The sequence below is a fragment of the Trichosurus vulpecula genome, chromosome 6, assembly GCF_011100635.1.
Source record: "Trichosurus vulpecula isolate mTriVul1 chromosome 6, mTriVul1.pri, whole genome shotgun sequence".
NCBI classification, from domain to species: Eukaryota; Metazoa; Chordata; class Mammalia; order Diprotodontia; family Phalangeridae; genus Trichosurus; species Trichosurus vulpecula.
In genome coordinates, this window is record NC_050578.1 from 90,857,695 (window position 1) to 90,869,008 (window position 11,314).

Below are 11,314 nucleotides of genomic sequence, written 5' to 3' on the forward strand. Positions count from 1 at the left end.
TATATTTGTTATTAAACAAGAATGTAACAAGTCACAAAAGGAACACAAGCTTCCTTTTCAAAGTGATTCTGCATGCTTCTGGTCCCACAGGGGCATGCCCCTTTATCTTAGCACCACAGATCTTGAAGTAACCACAGAAGCCATCCAGTATGACATTCTCATTTTACACATAAGGAAACTCAAATACTTGAGTTGAAGTAACTTGACCAGGTTGTTGTTTTCAACATTCACTTCCATAAATTTTTGAGTATAAAATTATCTCCTCCTCCCTCACCCCACCCCATCTCCAAGACAGCATGTAATCTGATATAGGCTCTACATATACATTCATGTTAAACATGTTTTCACATTAGTCATGATATAAAGAAGAATTAGAACTAATGGGAGGAACCACAAGAAAGAAGAAACAAAACAAAACAACAAAAGAAAAGCAGAGCAAATAATATGCTTTGATCTGCATTCAGACTCCAAAATTCTCTCTCTGCACATGGATGGCATTTTCTAGCATGAGTCTTTTTGAGTTGTCTTAGATGCTTGCATTGCTGAGAAGAGCTAAGTCTATCAACGTCATTCATTGCACAATGTAACTGTTAATGTGTGCAATATTTTCCTACTTCTGCTCCCCTCACTCAGAATCAGTTCATATAAACCTTTCCAGGTTTTTCTGAAGTCCACCTGCTTATCATTTCTTATAGCACAATAGTGTTCCATTATATTCATATACCACAACTTCTTCAGCCATTTCCCAATTGATGGACATCCCCTCAATTTCTAATTCTTTGACACCACAAAGAGTTGCTGTAAATATTTTTGTACATGTGGGTCCTTCTGCTGTTTTATGATCTCTTTGGGATGCAGACCTAGAAGTGGTATTGCTGGGTCAATGGTTATGCACAGTTTTATATCCCTTTCAGCATAGTTCCAAATGGTTCTCCAGAATGGTTGAATCAGTTCACAATTCCACCAACAATGCATTAGTGTTCCAATTTTCCCACAACTTCTCCAATATTTAACATTTTCCTCTTTTATCATGTTAGTCAATCTGATAGGTGTGATGTGGTACCGCAGAGTCATTTTGAATTGTATTTCTCTAATCAATAGTGATATAGATCATTTTTATATGTCTACAGATAGCTTTAATTTATTCCTCTGAAAACTGTCTGTTCAAATTCTTTGACCATTTCTCAATTGGGGAATGACTTGTATTCTTATAAATTTTACTCAGGTCTCTCTGAATTTTAAAAATGAAGCCTTTATCAGAGACACTGGCTATAAAAATTGTTTCCCAGCTTTCACCTTCCCTTCTATTCTTGATTGCTGCCCTTTACTCTTAAAGAGGACCATGACATCAGGGTGATGATGCCATGACTTGCAAGTAAATTGCATTTAAGTGAGGGAGGGCTTTGCAAAGTCACCAACCTTACTTTCTCCTCAAGAGCCATCTGGGCCCAGAGGCAAGATATAGATCAGAAAAACTGGAGATGGTCCCAGATGTAGTGGGAGACCGTGGCTTTTGTAAGCTAAGATCTTTCCCAGGTCTCAGTTTGACTGAGGCAACACCCATTCAGTGATTAAAACTAGGTAAGAAATTAACGACTTGACCAGTGTCACATAGAGTGCCAGTGGTGGAAATCTAAACTAGGTCTTTCTACTGAAGTGTCACTGCTTTCCACTGTACCATGCTGCCCTGTTTCTTGCAGGTGTTAAAGCAAGCACAGGGATTTGGTTATAAACAACTGTTACCTTATGGTAGTAACAACCTGTCTTTTAAATTTATTCTTTTGTTTGTTTAATAATTTCAAATGCGTATAAGTGACTTTTTGTTACCCACTTTGAGTCTGTATTAACTGAATTGGGCAATGGCCTTCTCTGAAAATAAATATTGTTGTTTATCTAGTTCTATATTCTTTTTCTTTTTTTCTCATAAGTTATTGTTGTACTCCTTCTTTTGCAGCAAATTGCATTGCCTTACTATTGATCTTTCTCGACCTCTTTTGGTACAGTTTTGACCACCCCATCCTTAACTGACTCTATTTGATTTCTTGGATCCTGTGCTTTTCATATTCTCCTTCTTCTCAAACTCCTTTGCTGTTTCTATCCCTTCCTCTGTTCCATTCATCCTTCCCTATCTCTTTATCTCCTTCCTTCCTTCCTTCTTTCCTTCCTTCCTTCCTTCCTTCCTTCCTTTCTTCCTTCCCACCTGCTAGATTCTCTACATTTTGATTACATTTATTATCTTTGAACTACACAAAGGTGAGAATTTGAAAAATGTTTGTAATAGGAGACCCTGTTTTCACAAACTGAAGAGACTCACTAATCCTAATAGAATTTTTTTAATGGATTAAGGCACTAACAAAACTTGGAGCAGTTGATCTTGAGTTTGAGTCCAGTTTTGACACTCATTATTGATATGACCACAAGTAAGTCTCTAAACTTCTTTCTCAGCTGTAAAATATAGATAATATTCCTTGAGAGAAGTTTCTGTTATTAAATAACTTCATAATCCCTACAGAACTATATAAATGTGAGACATATATAGATACAAATATATGTATATCTATATCTATTATATGAAGTGCTTTATGAAATTTCAATTAACATATAATCATAAGAGAAGAAGAAGAAGAAGAAGAAGAAGAAGAAGAAGAAGAAGAAGAAGAAGAAGAAGAAGAAGAAGAAGAAGAAGAAGAAGAAGAAGAAGAAGAAGAAGAAGAAGAAGAAGAAGTAGTAGTAGTAGTAGTAGTAGTAGTGGTAGTGGTGGTGGCTGTGGTGGTGGTAGTGGTAGTGGTAATGGTGGTGATAGTTAAGTTATAGTAGTATCTTCTTTGGAGATTTCTCCTTTCTAATGGCTGTTTTTCTCCTTTTTTTCTTAAAATCACATCATTCGCAATCCATCTTTCACACACAGTTGCCAAATTTATATTTTTAAAATACAGATTTGACTGTGACACTGTCCTACTCAAAAATCTTTAGTGATTCCCTGCAACCTCTGGGATAAAATATAAGAGACTTATTCAGACATTTAAGGTCCTCCACAATTTTTCACTTACTTATGTTCCCAGTCTCATTTCACATTATCTCCCTTCATGTATTCTCCACTCTACTCAAATTGGCCTGCTAACTGTTCCCTTTCCATGACATTCCATCTCCAGCCCTGTATGCCCTTGCACAAGTGACTCCCCACATATAGAATGGAATCCCTGCTCACTTATACTTTGTATAAACTTATTTCCTCTCTAGTACAAATCAGGCATAATTTCTGTCATCAGGGCTCTTGAGGGTTCATATTGTTAATATTCTCTCCTCTTAAAACACATAAACACAAAGTTTTAGTGTTACTTTTTTCTTATTTTTTATATTCTTGTCATTTCCAGGTGCAGTGTGCCTCCATAATGCTCCCATTGTTACAAACATGTACACACACACACACACACAGCACCACCACCAGCACCTTCAAAAAAGGAGAGGCATACAAAGTTGACTAGGTATCTGACAGTATATTCAATACTCCAAACCCAGAGTCCCTCCCTTCTCCAATGAAAGGAAAGAGATATATTTCCTCATCTCTTATTATGGCCAAGAATGGTTATCACTGAAAATAGACACTATTTAGTGTCATTTTGTTGTTTTCTTTTGACAATGTTGTTGTCGTAAATGTGTGTGTGTGTGTGTGTGTGTGTGTGTGTGTTACTTCTCTGGTTCTCATGCCTGAATTCTGTTATGCATCAAATCATAGCACTGTCATCCTTAATAAAGCTTGAATTTGTCTGTCTTTTCTTATGACATAATATTTTATTACAGTCATATAAAATGACTTGTCTAGTCACTCTCACATCCCACTACAGTTATTTTGTTACCTTAGAAAGTGCTATTGTGAATATTTTGGTAGAGTCAAGATCTTTATTATTGTTTTTGACTGCCTTATGGTATATATTCAACAGTGAACTTTCTCAACCAAAGGACATGAACAGTTTATTCACATGATTTTATTTTTTTTTTTTACAGAATGGTGGCATAATTGACATTTCTACCAAAAATATTTCTATCTTCTAGCAGTTTTTCTCCAGACTCAGCTGTCATGTTGTTTCAACGATCCAGCTAGCAGCTGCTGCAAGGGTGTAAAACCAACAACAACCAGCTCACAGAATGCTGCAAGCCCAGGTCCTTTTCATTTGCTTTATTAAGGAAAGTAACATCAAGGGGTTAACAATCTCACTCTAATCCAGCATACAAATATCATTTACTTAGTTCAGGGGAAAAAACCCGCATTCTGAATTACAGACCAAATACAATTCATAGTTATCAACATCTGGGTACTCAGCTGGGGAGCTCATTATAACTGCTGGCCCAGAGTCACAGGCCACTCCTGCTGTGGCGCAGAGCTCCAAGACAGAATGCTAACCTCTGTGCTTATATACCCTGTTCAGGGCCCTCCGGGCCTTCACCTCACCAAGGCTGGGTATAGAGAAGTTCCCCACCCCCAACATCACATCAGATACAAATCAGCGGCTCCCAATTGTCTCAGTGCTGAGAAATACAAAAACATCCCACTTTATCTGTCCCATTCAAACAAAGGCCAGAATCATTAAAGGTCAAGAACAAAAAGTCCCACCTTAATTACTATCACACATGTGTCAGCTCCTTCTTGACTTTGTTTTTTTCTCCAATTGGTGAGTTCTTCCAGAAATCTTCGTTTTCACAGGAGACCTCTATCTGGCATCCCACATTTTATAGAGTACAACCAATTTGGTACATCCTTCCAGGATCTCCTTTTTGAACTCCTCTTTCATATGCTGTCTTCTCCCTTTTGGAAGTAAGCTCTTGGCTTACATTTTTGTCCCCAAAACTTAGGGCAGTGTCTTCCACACACATTATTGTTGTTGTTCAGTCATTTTAGTGATGTCCAACTCTCCGACACTATTTCATAGTTTTATTGGCAAAGATACCTGAGTGGTTTGCCATTTCCTTCTCCAGCTAATATTATAGATGAGGAAAGTGAGGCAAACAGGGTTAAAGGACTTGCCCAGGGTCACACAGCTAGTAAGTGTCTGAAGCCACATTTGAACTCAGGAAGATGAATATTCCTGATTCCAAACCCAGTGTTCTATCCACTGCACTATCTAGCTGTCCTATAGTAAGTACTTATTAAATGTTCACTTACATTGACTAATTCTCTTTTTCTATAGTCTTTGCCACTTTCTTATGCATGTAAATGCATGTAAACTTTAAAGTTGTTTTACCTTGTCTTTATTATTATTATTTGAAGCAATCATTCCATAGTTGTTAATAGGCTACTCTGGCCTCTTGAAATTATTTTGTATATCACCAGTCCAATGCATCCTATATGAGGAAACATAATGTTTCCTTCTTATTGTGATATTCCCAGTGCTTAGAACATTGCTTTGTGAAAAGTAGGCATTTAATATGGAATTGAAGTGAAGTGAAGTGAAAACACTCATATTATTTGACTTGAAAGGATATAATTTATGCCTGGCCACCATATAGCACTTCAAGTGTAAGAATTTCTTTGAAATTGATGGTCAGACTCATTTATAATGCCCGTTATTCTAAGAAGTTGTCACATGTCAGGAACTATACCAGGAGAGCAGTTGTATTAGAACTCAGTGAAAGAAACCTCCCTCAGACCCCTATGTTTTTGGAACTCAAAATAAATTATTCTATTCAGCAGTCAAAGACAAATCCCTATAATGAAACCTTTTTTTTATTTTAAACCATGGTAGCTACCCAATTTGCTAAAGAACCAGTAATACTGCTATGTAATCTTTCTTTTCTGAAAAGTTACTATAATTTTAAGGTACAACTATCCACATTATCCTGGATAGGAATATATAATAGCCTGTCTCTTAATAACAATATAATCTAAAACTATCCCAATCTTTAATTTCATTTTTAAATGTATTGGGAAAGCCTTATTTATTCACCAAATATGGGAAAGCAAGAGACCAGAACTATGTTTTCTTTGGGGAGAACTTTTTAAAAGTCATATTTATATAGCCCTTTCTAGTGATAGAGCACAGAAATTACTTCATTTTGCTTCACAATAGCTCAAAAAGTTAAAAGTTAAAATTAAATAAGTAGTCTGAATTTTAGAAAAGCAATGTCATTAAAATAAGTCATCCTAAGGTATCTATGACCAGAAGCTCTCCTGGGAGTATTTGTGCTTTTAAAAAGGATACTGGTTAACCAGAATTAATTTCTTCTCTTGTAAGTAATAGGCGAGGTGTCAGGTGAGAACCTTCTTTGTCAGGCTATGAAATGAAGGCGTGGGTAGAATTACAATGTGCAATTATAGCCTATTTTGAAGTGATATAGGGCTCAGAATTGACAGGCCCAGGTGGCTGATGTCTTAACCCAGAAGTTCTTAACTTTTTTGTGTGTCAAGGACCCCTTCTCAGCATAATGTTTCTAAGACCATAAAACACGATACATAGGATTATAAATTACACTTCAATTCTATCGAAATAAAGATATTCTCAACCTGAACTAAAGTGAAGACAGCCAATGTAGCAAAAAATTATGGTCTTTAGTGGAGGCAAGGGAGTTGCAGCTGGGGTACCATGCAGCAGCAAGTGCTGGGGAACCTAAGCAAGGGGCTGAGCATGGTGTTGTTATGAAGTACTAGGAAAGTGCCGTTTTCAGAATGGGCAGGCTGCAAGTACAAGGAGGATGGGACATTCCAGGATGTGACAAGGTAGGTCATTTTATATAACAACCGAAAGTCCATAAAAAGCCTGAGAATCTCAGGAGGGAAGAGTTGTTGTTGTGGTGGTTGTTAAGTCATGCTCTATTCTTTATGAACTCATCTGGGGTTTTGTTGTCAAAGACACAGGAGTAGTTTGCCATTTCCTTCTCCAGAATGTTTTACAGATGAAGGATCTGAGGTAAACAGGGTTAAGTGACTTGCCCAGGGTCACATAGCTAGTAATTCTCTGAGGATGGATTTGAATTCGCGAAAGTAAGTCTGCCTGATTTCAGGCTTGGCTCTCCATCCACTGCATTGGGAAAGGTTCAATATTTGTAAAATAGTCATGGGCTGGGACCGATCGGTCTCATGCAATTCATGGGTCTGGGAACTGGGACAATATGAGCTTTAGTCAACCTTAGTCAGCTCATAGTCAGCTGTGCTCAACAATGTATATTCCAATCTAAGTTTGTGAGCAAGTTCTAAAATCTATTCACGTACCCTAAGGGTCCACAAACCTTAGTTTAAGACACTCTTAAGTAGAAACCAAAATCCATAGTCAAGATTGCTAAATACTGAGCCGAAGACCCTGGAGAAGCAGTAATATACAAAGAAACAGATCAAAACCACTTATATAACTAAATGTATGGTACAGCAGGGGCAGATAAAGACTGAGGTTCTGGGATCAGGAGTTTGAAACAGGGGAGCTCTTGAGTATTAATATGGGTAGGAAAAAAATTAATTTGTTGTTTTTTGTTACTCTGTGGGTGGCAGTGAGGGTGCTTGTGGTGAGAACTGAGCCTGATAAAAAGTGCAACATCCTCCTAGAATTAGAGTTAGATTTAAAATTAGAAGAGAACTTAGAGAGATCATCCAGATTAACCAGGACAGTTCCTGTCTCACCCTTAATCACCCCCACCTTTGCAGAATCATCACAATGGTGGACACTAGTCTGATCCTTGGAAGAATGACTAGCCTTGAGCCTTTTAGTTTGGTGGATATGTAGAACTATATTCTGAAGACATACTGTTTTGGTCAGCTCCAGGCCATGATGAAAACTCAGAGCAGAAATTTAATAGATAATTTTCAGGTCCTCTAAGACAAATAAAATCTTAGCTTCCTATTGCTTCCTCCCCTTTTGTAGTTACCACAGTCCTCTTTTTACTCCCTTTTAACTGCCATGTCTACAAGCATGTGGGCCATAACTGCCATATTTACTGCCCATTGACCTAATTTCTTTCTTAATCTGGTTTCCATTGAAACTGCTTTGATGATATTCTCTCACCAGTTAACTGTGAGATCTCCCCCACCCCTCAATTGAATTACCTTTCCTTAATGCTTATACTCCTGTTTTTTTTTCTTTTAAATTTGGCTCTATCTATGACCCCCTCTTTCTTCTTGCAACTCTTTTTTCATTGGTTTCCATTATATTTTGCTTTCCTTATTCTCCTTCTTATCCCATTCTTTTACTCAGTTTTGGCTGCTCTTCTTCTAGCTTTGACTTATTGAAAAACTAACATGGAACTCAGAATCTCATTAGATTTCAAAATAAACTTCTGAAGAAGATGCTGTCTCCCATGTAGCACACACCAGGGTGAGAACTTCAATCGTTGTTTGTAACACACATGAACACACACACAAACATACACACAAATATGTGTGCACACAAATACTTTGAAAAGTCTTTGAGCCTTTTCAAAATCTCATAAATTCTTCCCTTTACTAACTAAAACAACTGTTGAGTTGAAATACCATTTTGACAATTAAATACAAATATAATGATTGCATTTTAAAAATTCAAGTTCAAAGTATTATGAAAGCTGGTATCTCCCAAGATATTTATATGCACAATCCAGAATATCACAGTATGTAAAGTTGGATTTTGCAAATAATAAACATTTTACTTAAAATACTCACAATCAGCAGAAAATAAATTTGCTTTCTTATTTGATTTTATTTTTATGCTTTCCATTTCTTTGCCAAGTTAAATTGTTTTCATATGAAAAGAGAAAGATGAAGATACTTTAAAATACTTAATGATATCTCCTTATATTCTTAAACAAGGAATTGTAAAATGTGTGTCTCAAAACAGACATTATAACCCCACATGAAAAATTTGACTTCATAAATTTAAATAGTCGCATTACTTAGATAGAATAAAATAGAGTAGGAATATAACTTGAATATTCATCTAAGATTGGACAAAGAATAAATGGAAACCTTATGTTTTTGGCATTGTCCTTTGGTTGTAATACTCAGTTCATCTTCCTCAGAATGCAATTTGGACCTCTCTTTAGATCTAAACTTTTTTTTTCTTCTGTCACCCTTCATTCTTCACTTCCCTGAAGGTCTCCACTATTTTGGGAGCAGAATCAGACATTCTTTTTCATGTTCACGAAAACACCTATTTGGCAGTTCCTTTGAGATTTCTACAGATAAACATGTCTTTCTCACACTACCCTTGAAGCATTTACTCATTTTAATATTTTGAGTTTACTTGAAGCACAGCCTGGGTCTAGATTCTTACCTCATCTTAAAATAGTTCATAGGACAAAGTTAGAGTGGGACTTACAGATAATCCAGTCCAATCCCTCAGCTTATTGATAGGGAAACTGAATTCAAGAAAAGTGTAGCAAATTGACTAAAGTTTCTGAGATAGTAAGCTGCTGAGTATCAAATGCTTCAAACTGTTATAATCAAATAAACTCTTGTACAGTTCTAGTCCTACCATATTGTAAAGGCATAGGGAGACTTATATGTGTAGCAACAATTTGGCTAGCAGCAGCTGTTGAGGTATAAGACACAACACAACCAGCAACAAGAGCTGCCAGCACAGGTTCTTTTGATCTGCTTTACTAAGGAAAGTAACTTTAAGGGGTTAACAATCCTTCTTTAATCAAACATAAAATATCATTCACTTAGTTCAGCAGGAAAAGCCAGCAACCTGAACTTCACAGCAAATACAAACAAATTACAACCATATACAATATTAACAGACCAAATCACAATTCATAGTTACCAGGAAAGCATCAACATCTGGGTTCACCAGCCCAGGACTCTTAAAATGGCTGCCCAGAGTCCCATGCCACTCTTCCAGTGACTGAGAGCTCCAGACAGAATGTTAGCCTTTGAGCTTTTACACTCTGTTCAGGGCTCAAAGGATTCACACCTAATCAGGAAAAGGGGGAGAGCTTGGGGCTTTACACTTAGTTAGCAAAAGAGTGTGCGCCTGGAGCTTTGCACTTAGTAAGACTCAATCAAAGCCACTTAATTAGTTTAACTTTCTAAAACAGTAAAAAAAAAAAAGTCCCACCTTAATTACCAATACACCATGCAAATGCGCATATGGGCTGAATCCATTTTCAAGCACTGGATAGTCAAACAGCTGGGTTTTTGTTGTTTGTTATTGTTGTTTTCCCCTCAAATTAGACATGCTAATATCCAGTTCCCAAGGACATACATAAGCAAATTTAAATTAACATTTTGGAAATTTATCCCAGAAATATAGAATGTCAAATTTATAAGAGACTTAAAAGTACAACACATTTGAAAGCATCCCCAACAAGTGGCAGTCTTTGCTTAAATACATAAACTGATCACTATTATCTAGAAGAAACCACATACCTCACAGAACTTTTAAACAAGGATGCTAGTTGATGTATATGGACAAATTATATTTACATGCTTGCTAGCACTGATATGAACTAACTCTTTCAAGTTGTATTTTTACTATTTAAATGTTATGTAGTTACATCTATAAATTAATAATCTGAATCTCAAGTTTTCATTTTGAAAGTTATGATTAATGTTTTAGCCCTTTGGAAAATTGTACCATGTCTGTTTTTTGTTTTTGTTTTGGTACAATAGTTAGCAACGACAATTGGGGTGAATATTTTCAAAACCTCAAGACTTTGCTTTCAAATTTCTAGAAGGAAAAAAAAAAAACTTTTCCCAGTGTTTAAGAAGCTTTTGCTTTGTTTGTTTGGTTTTGTTTCTGCTTACAAAAGAGAGAGAGAGGGATAGCACAATTAAGAACCAAGACTATTATATTTGTAACCCTGGTAGTTCCCCACTACCAGGTGGTAGTCCTGCCACTGTTTCAAACTCTTTGCTCAACTTTTTTCAGGAAAAGATGGACAGCTTGCCAAATTGGTAGGTTTGTCATTTGAAACAGTGGGAACTGGAATAATTAGCTATGACAAACAACTACACTGACAATTGTAATGTCTCTCCACCAGTGAATGGATACGATATAAAGAGGTGTTTGATGAGGCTAAAGTAAGATTGAAGTAAGAAAGCCTTTTATGCTTGTTAAGTTGAAGAGGTTTGGGGTAGAGGGGTGCTTGACACCCCAAAGTACTGACAGGCTGGGTCCTGCCGAAAGAATTCAACTCAAACCTTCTCAGCCAAGGGAAAAGACAAAGTTTATTAAGGGTTTGCCATAATGGGTTGCCTTAAGAAATCCCACCCTTTGTGATGCTTGTTTTCATAAGCAGGTCAGATTCAACCTGAGCTGAGCTAGATTGTATCTGAGTGCCTTCATGGAGGCAAGATGGAGATTATATACACAAAGATTGTGGGAGGGATTGAGGGGTAGTCTGGGATGACTAG